This window comes from Euprymna scolopes, chromosome 45, assembly GCF_053919585.1.
Source record: "Euprymna scolopes isolate OS-2025 chromosome 45, ASM5391958v1, whole genome shotgun sequence".
Classification (NCBI taxonomy): domain Eukaryota; kingdom Metazoa; phylum Mollusca; class Cephalopoda; order Sepiida; family Sepiolidae; genus Euprymna; species Euprymna scolopes.
The window spans coordinates 60,931,323-60,947,052 of record NC_136526.1 but is presented as its reverse complement, the minus strand read 5'-3'; the positions used below and the strand labels follow the sequence as shown (position 1 = coordinate 60,947,052).

The 15,730-nt window shown below is 33.9% G+C and overlaps 1 long non-coding RNA gene across 1 annotated transcript in view; it reads right to left on the bottom strand.

Annotated features, from left to right (window-relative positions):
• Window positions 1–389: 389 nt before the first annotated feature.
• LOC145269805 (uncharacterized) overlaps window positions 390–15,730 on the bottom strand; it is a 16,357-nt gene continuing 1,016 nt past the window's right edge. Inside the window, exons 2-3 of the long non-coding RNA XR_013865249.1 lie at window positions 1,011–3,004; window positions 390–600 (exon numbers count right to left, since the gene is read on the bottom strand). This is a non-coding gene — a long non-coding RNA (uncharacterized LOC145269805). The remainder of the gene's footprint in view (window positions 601–1,010; window positions 3,005–15,730) is intronic.

Below are 15,730 nucleotides of genomic sequence, written 5' to 3'. Positions count from 1 at the left end.
ATTGTTAATAAATGCACACATGCAATCAATCAACTTATGTCATTATAGCTGATTTTACAAAGAAAACAATCCCTTGGAAAAATATTAATATCTCCAAAACTATTAATTTGCGATGGATACGGTTTTCAGATCCTTTTTCAGCACACTGAAATCTACAACAACAATATATAGTAAATTGAGGGGAAGGCATTAAATACGAAAAAACAGTAAATTAAACTGCAGAAGCTCCTGTTAAATGTTGTACAAGTTCTATAATTGAATAACCCCCTCCCCCCAAAAAAGGACAAAAAATAAAAGTTTTTGTAAACCGCTCATAAAAACTTATTTTTATAGATCAATTAAAAATCTTCCAAAACTACGTAACACAAAAATGAACCACATTTTTTTTATTTTGAAAACTTTATTTCAAATGTCTGATAAAAAATTCTTCCGCGATGTGACAAGTCACTTTACTACACGCATGCACATCATTTAAGAATAGCACAAACGGAGGCGGTGAGATGGCACAAAATAGTGCGAGGGTTCAGGGGTTAATACCATGCAAACAGTAAATTTGCGACAGGTTTGAATATCAGATTCGTTGTCAGCAACCCCCAAAACCTGTAATAAAACAAACAAATTTTATTGGTCAGTGTTCTGTTGTAGTTAAAGTAAACATTTACCTAAATATCCTCTTGTGATGTTTTTTAGTAGAAGGTAATTTGTGAGTGTGTTTGTGTGTATATATATATATATATATATATATATATATATATATATAGTTAAATTTCTTCCAAGTACAATGCATTGCAAAACTTTTAGGCATTTTAATTATAAGGAAATTAATGTATTAACCATTAATTTTTAGATAATTGATAAGCAAATAGCAGGTATGGATATAAACTCTTTAACTTGTATAACACTAAGAAACGATAATTAGTAGATGGGTAATATGCTCAGACGAGGATCATTTGGTTAGTTAATTACTTTTATATATCAACTTATAAGATATTGTAGAGGCGAACAGTTACCTTCTGCTGAGTTTGCTATTGATCTCTATGGTCAACGCAAATAGTCAACTAAAATTATTGAATTAAAGTCCGAATTGTGATGGGTGAAATGAGTTGTAAATTTTATGAGAAATCCAATGGTGATATTAATTTTATGTTAGATGCTTTTACAATAATAAACGTCCATAAACAGTGAAGATGAACGTTTTACTTTATTTTATTTATAACTTGAAAATTGTAAAAGTTAAAAAAAAACAAAAAACAAAACAAAATGTGGATTGTTTTTGCAGAGGATTAGCCCCTTTATGAGGTTACTTATAACTTGTTTAACATAAATAAAAGAAAAATATACAATGAATATTTGTATTGTTGTAAGGCAGCACATTTTGCTCTCCAGGGTCTGTTTGCATATAAGCCTTTGCATGAGTTGGATATGTAAATTATTTACCAAACACATCACAAGGAAAAGGTTATCTTTTTCTTTATTTATCCAATCTTTTTATTTATGTATCCAGCCTTTTTCTCCAGTGTGTTCGCATATGTCTCGTTAAATTATTTTTATTTGCAAATGCTCTACCACATACTTCACAAAAGTAACTTTTCTCTCCAGTGTGTGTTCGCATGTGTGCTGTTACATTACTTTGATCTGCAAATGCTTTACCACACACTTCACAAGAAAACGGTTTGTCTCCAGTGTGTGTTCGTACATGTCTTGTTACATTATTTTTATCTGCAAATGTTTTACCACAAACTTCACAAGAGTAGGGTTTCTCTCCAGTGTGTGTTCTCATGTGTATCGTTACAATACTTTTATCTGCTAATGCTTTACCACATATTTCACAACAATAAGGTTTCTCTCCAGTGTGTCTTCGCATGTGTGACTTTACATGAGCTTGATTTGTAAATTGTTTACCACACACACTACAAGGAAAAGGTTTCTCTCCAGTGTGTGTTCGCATGTGCCTAGTTACTTTATTTTTATCTACAAATGCTTTACTACACACTTCACAAGAGTAAGGTTTCTCCCCGGTGTGTGTTCGCATGTGTGCTGTTGCATTACTTTGATCTGCAAATACTTTACCACACACTTGACAAGAAAAAGGTTTCTCTCCAGTGTGTATTCGCATATGTCTCCTTACACTATATTGCAGTGAAAATGCTTTACCACAAACTTTACAAAAATAAGGTTTACGTCCAGTATGTGTTGGCATGTGTGATTTTACAGCATCATTAGTTGCAAATGCTTTACTACAAATTTTACATGAATAAGGTTTCTCTCCAGTGTGTATTCTTCGCATGTGTTCGATATCATTAGCTGCCTGTGTAAATGTTTTCTCTCCGGTGTGTGTTTGCATATGTGATTGTACATCATGATGATTCACAAATGTTTTGCCACAAACTTCACAAGAATAAAGTTTTTCTTTTGTGGCTGTTTGCATGTGCTCGTTTGTTTCAGAATAATTTGAAGATGCCATACCACCCACTTTACATGTTCTATGTGTCAGTGTGTTACTTTTTAAATTAGAACTGGTTGAACATGTTCTTACACACACTTCACAAAAGTAAAGAATAAATGAGGTTTATATATGCATAAGTTGGTTTAAAATGCTTTACCACAAACTTCATAAACATGTTTTTTTTGGTGTGTGATACTTAAGAATTGCTTGAACGTTATATTTTATAGCAAAATTGTAATTTGCAAACACTTCAAAAAGATAAGCTTTATCAGTTTATCTCTTTAAACTTCTCATTGAAAATCTTCAGTTTAGATTTCTACAGGAATAACATTTGTTTTCAATGTCTCCAAATTTAATTTTTAAATTAAAATGCAACATTTTTTACAAGCTATGTTGCTCCAATGTGTGTTCATTAAAATATGTTCTTCAGTTTGTGTTTCATTTCTGCAAGTTGATTCATCGATATTCTTAAATGGGAAATCAGTGATAAGCTCAGTTCAGAAAAATAAAATATCCTTTCATGTTAATTATATGAATTATGTCCACTGTAATTTTAACCTGTGAAGAAAAAAGAAATAAAACTATATAAATTTTACATACAAATAATCGATATGCAATAAATCAAACCAAAAACCAATAATCTTCCGGTGTTATTAAGAGATTATTAATATTCAGAAATGTATAATTGAAAACATTCAATTGATTTATACAGTCAAAACTTTATAATATGCAAACACGTTACAGTGTAGCACTGTTACTTGGCAACCTAATTTTTGCTAGGCATATGCAAGCAAAACCGACGTCATAATGAAAACTTTTCTCCAGATACTCTAATTCATTATAATATTCTATTGTTCCTTTCTTAGTTTGTCTAAGCAACGTCATAATGAAAACTTACATCCATTCTAATCTATATGATATTCTACTTAGTTTGTACGTCATGATTTCCGTAATCAGATATTAGGAGTTTTCAATGGACTGAGTGAATTTGTGAGTACGGAATTTCTACAAGAATCACACTGGTCGCAAGCAGATACAATTTCATTCACAGATTCATCCAAGTTCAAAGTAACATCTTGTGTTTGGTAGATTGTCCTAGCTTTATGTGTATTGCTTTTATAGGAGTATGTTGTAAGGCAAGGATCACATCCTGTTGGAGATCATAATTATTCTGGCGAACAACTATGAGACTTCATTGAACCAATGAGGCAGACTAGAGACACTGCTGTAGGTACTTCATGTTGGTAACTTGGTTCAAAGCAAGTTCTCTGCATCAAGTTATGTTAGTCTGCGTCAAATTATGTCAATGTTCTTATTCTGAAACATTCGTTTTTGAGGCTCCTTCCATGTTTATTTACAGATGCAATTCACAATGGAGTATTTTAATAATTTTTGCGAATGTCAAGTGCTTATGAGCAATAGTCAAGAATTCTCATAAGTTGTTGGGACAACTTAGTTGCGAACTGTGGCTCATTTAACATTGTAGCTTCACGTTAAAGGCTAAACAAATGGAAACATATTGCAACAACTTGCTTTAAGATGTTGCATTCTCTTGTGAATGATCATAGGTTCCTGACTGTCTTTGGAGAATAATAGGAGTTAAGTGTACTGTTGTTTCTAGAATGTTGAAATCTTACCTCTATTCCATAACCCTACTTGACTAACTTATGAGACTAGACTAGTGCTTTATATGAGTGTCAGAAGGTTAGGAGCGAGTTATTAATGAAAACTTCTGGATGGTATGTCGAAGGAATAATTCGCAGTCTGTTTTAACTTGATATTATAATTTTCTATGGCAGTGTGTCTACTTAAATCAGATACTTCTATACAATAATTTTTGAAGCTTCGATGTTGGTCTGTATGACATGAAACCATTAGTAGGTAAGAACAAACCTTACTAGAATTTCCCATAGAAAAACAGGTTAGCGCCCCATGAAAAAGAAACAAGGTTTCCCTGACTTGTAACGAACATAAACAAACTGCAGTCACTTGTTTGTGTTGTTCAACGTTCCCTTAAGAATTTATTTGTGACCTCTTCTCAGGTCTATTAACTGCAAGTAACAAAACGATAGAAACTCTCCGCTAGTGAGGAAAGTTTTTATAACAAATGAACCTTTTTCTATTAGTATAAATATTCACCAAACTGTCGTTCAGCTTGGATGTTAGAAGAGTCTCCTCTGCCTGAGCAGCTATACTTTGCTAACTCATTACTTACCACAAATAAATAAAATAAAAATCCAATATTTGTAAAGGGGTAACCGGTTTCTAATAACAGTTTTAGTAAATCGATCATCCATATTGGAACCACTCGACGAGAACAGGTGCACTCTTAAAGGAATCTTCATTTATTAATTTAAAGGCAATAATATTATACAATATATTCAGTATTGTTTTTACTGGTCGCCAGTTTTATTTTTGTGTGCTTGTGCATCTAATTTATGTGCGCTCAGAAAAATACAATGCATGTGCACACAAAAATGTATTTTCAATGTAATATTCTTTTTCACCATACCCGAAAACATGAAAAAGTAGTCATTTTAAAGAAAAATGTTTAGGTGGAAACAAGGTAAAAATTTACCAAATATTCAAATTCAGTTTGTAAGATATTTTTATAGATAAAAACAAACAAAATATTAGCGCTCATGAATGCCCACACATCTGCATTAATTTAAACACACAAAAAGATAAATATAAAAACGGTCATAAATTGGTTTAAAAATCTTTTTTTTTTATTTAGAGTGGAAAGATTTTATTGTAAATAAATATTATATGCATACAAAAAATTAAGGCTCAAATTTGAAAACAGGATTTTTGGAAAATCTGGATTTATTACACTACTGGTCCACCATACATTCGAATAGAAAATGTGTGGCCAGGGTTGCCAAGTTGGCTTTTTTTAAGCAAAATTTCACGAATTTGGGCTTTTAAAAGCAGTTTGCCCTTCAAAATTTCTGTTTGACCTTTTTCAAATTTGGCCTTTTTTTCTGATCATTTTATATAAATATTTTTTAATAGTAATTATCAAAGAAAAAGTCATAATTAAGTAATTTAAAAAATGTAGTTTCATGTAAAAACTTGTAGATTTTTTTAAGTTTGCCTTTTTTTTTCGATTCATGGATTTGCATGAGAAAAACAGCCCCAGAATCAACATCTGCTAACATTTGTCATTTCAGGAAAAAATCTTTTTCTAAAGACTAAAGGGCCACACTGAAGGAATCTCACACCTCAATGTTTAAATTTGTTTTCAGACTTACTTACTAAACGTTTATATGGAATATGGCCAGGTTGGGCTTTTTATTTTAAGGGTAAGACTGACGAAAAATGAAGAGGGGGGTCTGTATGCAAAAAAGTACATATATTTATATCAAATATAAAAAACTACACTTTTTATAAACTTCATTCCTCAGTCTGAACGTGTTACTTCGTTCACAGACCTAAGAGCTATGCTTGAGCGAGTCAAAATAGATATAAGCTAGATGAATAAGCCGTTTGACCCAGACTTCTTTTCAGAGAAGTCTTCATCGGGAGCTATAAAAACACATTTTTTTTTAAATTCCGAAACAATGTATATAGAGAATTAATGAACATAAGTAATGAACGTTTTCCTTCGTTTTCCTCTATAATGTCACATAGTATCGACATTTTGGCAATTTTAATGACGACTCACAAGGCGGGAAAATAGCCTGCCAAAAATAACGGTTTCTTCTTCAGTAGAAGCTAGGTTCAATATGGCGACCAGGTCTTTTTCCAAATCCGTTAATATTAAGAAGGGTGTGAATACCTTCAAAACGATCACTAATAATATCGAAATTAATAAAATTTGCAAATTATTCAAAGGTATAGACCACTTTGACTTTTGACGCTAAATGTTAAAGAGCTAAGGAATTTAAATTATCTGTCAGGTGCTTCGGTGGGCTCTCCGGAATTAATTGCAAATGCATGAAATGTTTTGCGGTAAATATAGCAATACGCTATAATAGAACACCGATCACCCTAATTTCTTTTTTTTATGAGTAATCGAGGTCGCTGACAACGAATCTGATAATAACTCGTCGCAAATTTACCGCTTGCAGGGTATTAACCACAAAACCCAGGGACTATTTTCCGCTTCTGTTTATGCTATGCACGAACGCGTGGTAACATTAACGATGGCTGTTGAAGGTGCCTTCACATAGCAAATTTTCCCATAGCGTAGGAATCTAGTGGAACATTTTAAATTAAATTAAAAAGAAGAAAAGCACTCCAACTGGATGTCAGGTCGCTCACACTTTCTATTTTTCTATGGTAGAACCTGCAATTGTTATTGCTGAGAACACATCATATTCACTCCTGATCATAGTGCAGTGATGCGTTTTTAAGCTAGTATACAGAGCCTTCTTTATCTATATATTCCTGTGAATCCAGGAAATACGTGGCACGCTGTTGGTTTGTTCATTCTTCCAGTTTAGTGTATATGTGTTCTTCAACTCTTTTGGGCTATTTCCATTGTAGGCTTGCTTTCTGTTTCTATCTCATCTGTAAGACAGTTTTGTGCAAATCTTAGTAATAATGATTTGATTTGATTTTTCTCATTTGTGTTTATTCCATGTCTACAATCGTCCGCTCTTTCAGTCATATATTTTAATATGTTTTGGGGTTTTTAAACTTCAGAATTTCACATTTCTTATTTAGACACAATCTACACGAGTCTTCTAAATATTCACATGTATTGGCTTGTCGTATTATTTTCTGCTCGATTGTTGGCGAGTGCTCGCCTTCTTGGAACGTCCAGTAATGGCCAGTTTTTCTTGGTGTTCATATACCATTTTAAGGTTTGGATATTGGGAGCTTATCAGATGTTGCCCAGTGTTCATAATAGTTGATTAATCTCTGACAAATTCGCACCTCTCGCCCCTCTGTCTTCAGTGTGTGTTCGCATGTGTATCATAACATTAGGTGGATATGTAAATGTAACTGGTTCAACATGCTTTTTCACATATTTTTCAAAAGTAAAGAATAAATGGTTTTCCTTGACGTGTGTAAACAACATTTAACCTGAAAATTGGTCGAAAATGTTTTTCGAGTTTGTTGTGATTTAATATTAAAGACGCTTCTCCAATATTATATTTTTATAGCAAAATGGTCATTTGCAGACATTTAAAAAAAAAGGATAACATTTATCAGTAGTGTTTATCTTCTGAAACTTCTTACAATTTATATTTTATAGCAAAATGAACAAGATTTCGCAGTCGGGTTTATTTCTTTAAATTTCTCACTGAAATCTTATGCTAATAATTTCACAGGAAAACCATTTGCAAATACTTAAAATTTCACAAAAAACATTGTTGTGAGGCGATAGAGGGCAAATATAAACGCAGTAGTGTGGGCCAGTGCAACCCAGAAACGCATATATGGTAATTTAGGATCTTCTGTGAAGATGTCCCTACCACATGGAAAGCCATCTTTAATGTAGACACATATTCCATCCAATGGCGATCTTAAGGGTCAGATTTGGAAGTTAAGTTGGAGTATCCTTTAATTACGAACTCATCTAGCGGAATAGTCGGTCCAATGCCAGTTTCGCTTAGGAATAATAGGTCTGCTTTAGTCTCCTGTAGTTGGCGGTTTCAACCTCTGGAAGGTTGGAACGTAGACCCCTGATGTTGGAGTAGGGGACATGGTAGTGAGAGGTTCTGTTGGATATTGGAAATCCGGGTTTAATCGTGTATTTTTTAATAAACAAATCATCAATCCTTGCCACTTTTTGCAATGGTCATCTAAGTTAATTTGTCGACAATCAAGCGATGTAATTTGTATTAATTTTTGTTTAATTTTCAATTTGATCCCGACATCATTGTTTTGGTTAATAAAAATGTAATTTTTAATTTTACAAATCAGAAAGTAATCGCTTTCTTTAAATCAAAACCATTATGGGAAAGAAGAAAAACTTGACAAAAAGTAATCATACGACTTTTACAATATTGTAATATTATGACCCTTTAGGCTGTGATCATAGCGTAGTATCTATTAACTGTGGCAAGCAAGGTCAATGGTCAAAACATTATTATTATTGTTATTGTATTCTTGTTAATTGATTTGAGCGACTGGTGGTCACTGGATCAGTTATTATGATTACAAGAATAAACAATTAAATTGCGGAAGAAATGATGGATGTGTGAATCACAAAAGGAACGTGAAAATAGAAAATATATGTAAACATTATTTTGGGGTTTTGAATAAACAAATAACTGGCTGTGGACATTAGGTTGGTCTGAGACACGTAATTAGGTGACGTAGGAGAACACGTGATGTAGTTGGTTTTGGAGAGATTCAGAGAGTTGAGAATTAACCAGCAGAGCAGACAGACGTCTAGACAGGGGTGGACAGACAGCTAGGAGCGGGCTGTAAGAACAGAAAATGTAGACTAACTGCAGATCCTGTGAAAACCATTTGAGGCAACTGTAATACATTTATATTATAAAGATATAAAGAGTTGTTTTAATGGTTTCACAAATAAGAACAGCTGTCTCAATTTAATGGTGCTGGTCGCTTCATGGTCCGTCATGGAGCAGTGAGAAGATACAGAAGAACTCTTCTAGAAAACAAAAGGTATGAGGCATATATTATTCTTCTTACATATGAATTGTAAAAATATCCCGTGTGATAAGTCTGATAGAACATGACTCAGTTTACACATCAATATCATGTCCTCCTTGCTAAACAACATACGTACGATTTATACGTTTATCTGTCTGTTAAAAGAACAATATCTCACATACACTAGATAACACATGACACGTTTTAATATATCATCTCCTCCAATATAAACTAATATACAACAATATTATTTGTAATAAAAAAAATTGTTCACAAATTTATCGAAAAAAATCTGTTTGAATTTTAATATTTTATTTTATAATCAAAAAATAACTTTCTATTATATAAAAATAAGTAGAAATGCCATTGGTCTATGCCTACAATTAACCATTCGGTCAGATCTGATACTATAGAGGACACTTCCTTTTTAAACATGGAGTGCAGAGGTTAATCAGATATGAATGTACGGAAGCTATCCCAGTCAGCCATAGAGTATCGGTATACAGTACGGTGAAGGGGTAAGTCTGGGGGCTTCTTACATTTCACTTTTATCTTAACTGATACGACGGAGTGGTCGGAGAATCCTAGAGGAGAATGAACAGAACATGAACATAGCTCAGGGGAAGTTGAGAGAAAAAGGTCTAGGAGGCTTGCATATTGACGGGTGTATCGGGCACACGGGTGGGTTCGCAAACAATCTGAGTGAGGTCATAAGCAATGGCAAAATCATGACAAAACCTCCCCTCATCATCTGTCTTATTTGAATGGGTCAGCCATTCCACGTTATGGATGTTGAAGTCACCACAGATGTGGATGTTAGCCAAGGGATGTGAAGACACTATGTGGTTTATTTTCTCAGATATGCTCTTAAAGATAGTAACTCCACTGTTGTGGGGCCTATAGAGGGCAAATATAAATGCAGTGGTGTTAGCAAGTGCAACCCTGAAGCACATATAGGGTAAATTAGGATCTTCTCTAGAGATATCCCTGCCACACGGGAAGCCATCCTTAATGTAGGCACATATTCCATGCCCATGGCGATCTTGGGTGTCAGATTTAGCTGTTAAATTAGAATATCCGTTAATTATGAACTCATCTAGGGAAGTGGTCGGCCCTATTCCAGTTTCACTTAGAAATAATATGTCCGGTTTCGTCTCCTGTAATTGGGTTTCAACCCCTGGAAGGTTGGAACGTAGACCCCTGATGTTGGAGAAGAAGACCTGGTAGTAGGGGTCTACGTTGGAAGATGGGGTTCTAGGTTTAATCGAGTTTTTATTCTGGAGATATTTCATGTTGAGGTTTTGGGATTTGTGGTATAGGTCGGCATACTTGGTTAGAGCAGTACAAAGAGGGAAAGTAAGAGAGAAAAAGACAGAAATTTGTTTTTTCTTTTTGTAGCACACGAAAAGGTAAAGCCGTAACAATTACCCACTAGTATGGCATTGAGAGGCCCCAACAGAGATACTGCATGGTCCAGATCCACTCACCAAATGGCAATACAGCAGTCCCAGTACTTTGCACCTGCTGATAGGACAGCCTCCTTAGTGGTTAATCCAAGGTTCTAGTCCCTGACTATCAGGCAGATAACGTCAGCCCAGACAAAACGTTTATCTCCAGCACCCTTACTAGTGACATGGCTACAAGGACAGACAGAGACAGAAAAATTTCCGACATCTCAAACTACTGGTCACCAAGTACTACCGACCTTTAAGCAGCTTTTTCTTCACCCTTTGTCAGAAAAATCACTCATTGAATGAGGACTGAATGACAAAATAGGAGTAGTGAGAGTTACTGGAGCTGCCGATAACACATCCACTGTATTATCTACTCTCCATAATTCCAAGTTCAAGTGTCTCATTCTCCTCTACTCCCAGGTATTTATAGACAGCATCCTCTTCAAGGTCTTCAATAGAGCCATTGACAAGATTAAGATGTTCTGATACTGTCTTTCATCCTTTTTTTATGGTGCACTTAGCGCATTTGTCGAATCCAAACTCCATGCAGATGTCCTCTGTATAATTTTTAACAATGCCTATCAGAGAGATAAATTGTTTCTCGGATTCCGCATAGTTTCAGGTCGTCCATAAAGAATAGATGGTTTACTCTTTTATTTTCTTCCTTCTTTCTACCCATGTTGAGATTGTATCCAGCATTGGATTGCTTAAGTAGCTTACTTAGTGGATCCATTGTGAGGTAGAAAAAGACCGGTGAGAGGCTGTCTCCCTGGAATATTCCTCACTTGATCTTTATGTTTGGGGTCTGTATCCTTCCTTCCATGTGCTGTAATGTAATTGATGTGCAACATCTGGCCATTTGTTTTTGAAGGAACGATGTAATATCAGTGTGCACATTGTACAGCTCCAAACAGCAAAGTATCCAGGAATGAGGTAAACTGTCAAAGGCCTTTTTGTAATTAATCCAGGCTATTGACAGATTTGTCTTCTTCTGCAGTCTTCTAATATGGTTCTGTTTACAAGGAGTTGGTCTTTTCCGCCAAGCTTTATCCTCGTACATCCTAACCTCTGCTCACTTTCAAGGTAATCACCAGCAATTAGATGGTCATATGTTGCATCAGCGATTATCCCTGTTAGGAGCTTGTAGGTTGTTCTGAAGCAGCAGATTGGTCTATATTTGCTAGCTATGTGGGTGTCCTCATTTTTGGGAAAAATTGATGTACTGCCTACAGTAAGCCACTCAGGTAGCTCTTCATCTCCACTGATGGTTCTATCGAATGCCTATGCATAGTGATGATGAAGTGCGCTCAGTTTTTTCAGCCAGAAATTTAGTATTTGGTCTATTCCTGGGGTCTTGAAATTACTGCATTGAGCTACCTTCCTGCAGACAGCCTCCTTGGAAATTTTTAGAGCTGGCATCTTTTCTTTCTCCTTGTCCTCCTCTTTATCTGTATTTATCCAGTGGTTTTCTTTATGTACTTAAGTGTCCTCAACATCTTCTTGTCTTGGTGGGGAGCTCACCTTTATTTATCTTTAATGAGGCTCCTATAGACAATTCTTGGGTTTTTTTACAAAAAGTTTATTCATCCTTTTTGCTTCAAAGTTTTTGGTTTTACTTTTTATTTGTGCAGCTAAGGCAGAACATCAGGCTTTTATCTCAGTGCTTGGTCTTGGAGGGAATAATAAGTTTTCAACTTATTCACCATCTTATTTAGTTTTTTGCCTGGGGTTTCTCTTTTTTGTTTTATTTTACTTCAGTCGAAGTTCTCAGAAATCAAGGGGCCCACAACCTGGGGCTAACGCTTGAACTCTTTATGAGATACATAGATATTCGAATGTTCCATTTAAGTTCTTTATCTCTCAAACACTGAGTTAGTAAAGAATTGAGAACATAATTTTCCTCTCCCCAATTAACCATTTTTATACATTGTAGTATATCTTTCATTTTGGTCTCTTTGTCTTACTGGATTCCAGGACAAGAATTTATCTAGTCTGGTGGAGTATCCAGCTTCGTGCTATTACTTGAGGCAATATCACTTGGAGAAGGTGCACCATTCCTCAGAAAAGCTGTAGAGTAGCCGTAGTGAGGAGATCTTATTTGGGCTGCGAATACTATGCGATTTTGAATATTTGGTCAGGGTTTACTTCTATGGAAAAAGTATTCTCAAGCCAGATTGTTCTAACAAACCCCTGTACAGAGAGACCTTAGACACTCGAGGACAGTGTCTAGAAGGCATTCAAGTTCTGTGTGTTCGAATGTGCGATTGTACATCAGAATTGCTTTCAAATGCTTTGCCACACATTTCACATGAATAATATTTCCTTCTGCTTGGTGTTTGAAGTTCATTTCAAGATGATTTGAAGATGCCATGCCACACACTTCACATGTGTTGTATGTCAGCGTATTAATCTTTAAACTTTAACTGGTTGAACATGCTTTTCCACATATTTTACAAAAACAAAAAATAAATGAACAAAATTTCCCAGTTGGGTTTATCTCTAAATTTCTTACTGAAACTTATGCTAAGAATTTCACAAAAATAACGTTTGTTTTAATGTTTCCACATATATTTTTAATATGTTTTTAAATGAATAAAAATGCATCACATTTGAAGACAAGTTGTTTTTCTTCAATGTGCGTTCATCAACATATGTTCAAAAGTTCGTGTTTCATTTCTATAAATTGATTCATCTCTAGTCTTTAATGGGAAAGCAGTGATAAGCTTTGTTCAGAAAAATTCTTCTATGTTAAATATATGAGTTCATTGTCTAGAGTGTTTCTTATCTGTGAATAAAAAAATAAAATTTTGCTAATGTTACATAAAAAATAATCGATATGCAATAAATCTAACTAAAAAACAATAATCTATGGTGCTAATTAAACGAGTTTACATTAAAAAAAGTGTTGCATATCAATGAAAATAGAAATAAAATTTGTATACAAGAAAAATTGTTTCCTTATTTTGTAAAATATTTACCTTAAATGGACAAAGAAATTCAGTTATTGAGAAAAGTATTACAAATAATCCCAAGTATTACTTATATAAAAAATTTGATGTGAACAAAAAAGAAATAAAATTATAAAAGATTTACATAAAAAATAACTGATATGCATTAAATCAAACAAAAACAATATTATTAAGTGTTTATTAAACGACTTAATATGCAAAAATTTATAATCGATAACAGTTAAGTGATTTTCTTGTTCACAAGACCAACAGTATCTATCCCAACATGCTCAATATTGCAGCTGTATAATATTCTGCTTGTTCGTCTCTTAGTTTATCCATACATTATGCTTTCAGTAATCAGATTTAGTGAAAACTCTGTTACTCGAAAACATATCCAAGCAAATCAAATGAAAGGGAATCACAAATATTTACATAGTTTTTCATGTGCAAAACAACTGGTGATCAAATGTGATGACAACAAAAAATGAAGAGGATAAAAACTACAAAAAACATTCGGTCGACGCTTGTTGAATGGAAGCACCTGGTTATCATACAAAGAAAGCATGAACTAATAAAAAATGTAAATTAAAAGAAATGCTACATTCAGAGTTATTCCCCCTTATTTGATAAGTATGCTCGTAACTGAATACTGACAGGATTTATTTTCGCTCATCTCCACATCCTTTTCTATTAAAATAGAAACAAATAAATGGGTTTCACTCTACGTCTAAACTGAAGATCACGTCCATACATATTGGTTATGTCATGATAATGACTATTTTACCTAGTTCTATCAAGATATGATGGCTACACAGAAACCTGTCATTTTTTGGGGGGTGGGGGGTTGTACTGATGACCTATTTCAACCAAGAGATGTGTTATGGATTAAACCTCACAAAAAGATCAGAAAAGGTGGAAAGAGGTCATTGTGTGGCAGAGATTGGATAACAGAGGTCACACCATGTCAAAGTTAATGGGTAGTTTGTATCGAGAGAATATGATGAATTTTAAACAAAAAGCAGAAGCATTCCCATTACAATCACCAATTACATAGTGAGGTACAATTACATAGTGAGGTACAATTACATAGTGAGGTACAATCACATAGTGAGGTACAATTACATAGTGAGGTACAATTACATAGTGAGGTACAATCACATAGTGAGGTACAATCACATAGTGAGGTACAATCACATAGTGAGGTACAATCACATAGTGAGGTACAATTACATAGTGAGGTACAATTACATAGTGAGGTACAAGAAAATGTGCAGAAGTGACATCCGCAGACATCTCAAAATGAAAATTGAAAGAAGAGAAAGATCCAAATACAATCTAAAACAATATGTTGCACGAGGGATTGAATTAGGGTTTACATCACATTCAACAATGTTACTGAAGTTTTGCCTTAGAATAAAAGAATCATGTTAGAATTCTCTATGCGTTGTCTATTACTCATTGAAATCCATCGTTAAACATTAATGAAACAGTGGATGGAGTAGGGAATAAGGACCCCGGCCGATTCACCATGAATGAAAAAGGACAGATTTTGGTTGACACCGTTTTAACTTGAACCTTCACATTTTCAGGATCAGTTTTTATATATTTTTTATTTATATAACAATAACAATAATAATAATAATAATAATAAATTAATAAATTAATAATATTAATAATATTAATAATAATAACTAGCGGGACCTGTGGAAATTCCACAACAGCATTTTCATATGTAACATATTGCTGATGGGCATTCTGTGGGCGTTCAGCATGAATGAAGACACCATCATATTATTCTAGCCCTTTTTGTCAAAATTGTATTGCTGATTATTTCATTACAAACACGCCAATCCATTAACTCACATTTCATCATTTTTCATAATTCTTGGATATGTTACTAATTTCGACAATCATTCTTTGTAGTTTTAATCCACATTATCGCCCCTCTCACTTACTAAAATAACTTTGATATATTGCCTTGGCTAATTATTTAATTACTAACACACCAATCAATAAACTCACATTCAATCATTTTTCATAATTCTTGGATATGGTACTAATTTTGACAATCATTTTTATAATGTTTACCCACATTATTTCCCCCTTACTAAAATAATAACTTTGATATATTATCTGGGCTTATACATTTAATAAATCTCCGGTGGCTTAACGCTACAGAATTAATGTCTCTTTCTATTGCGTGCTATAAACAAAAGTTAGTAAATATGGGCCACCGTAGTTAAAAAATGATCCCATTTCACTCATCAGATTTTGCTGTTAAAAAAAAAACAGTCTACCGATTT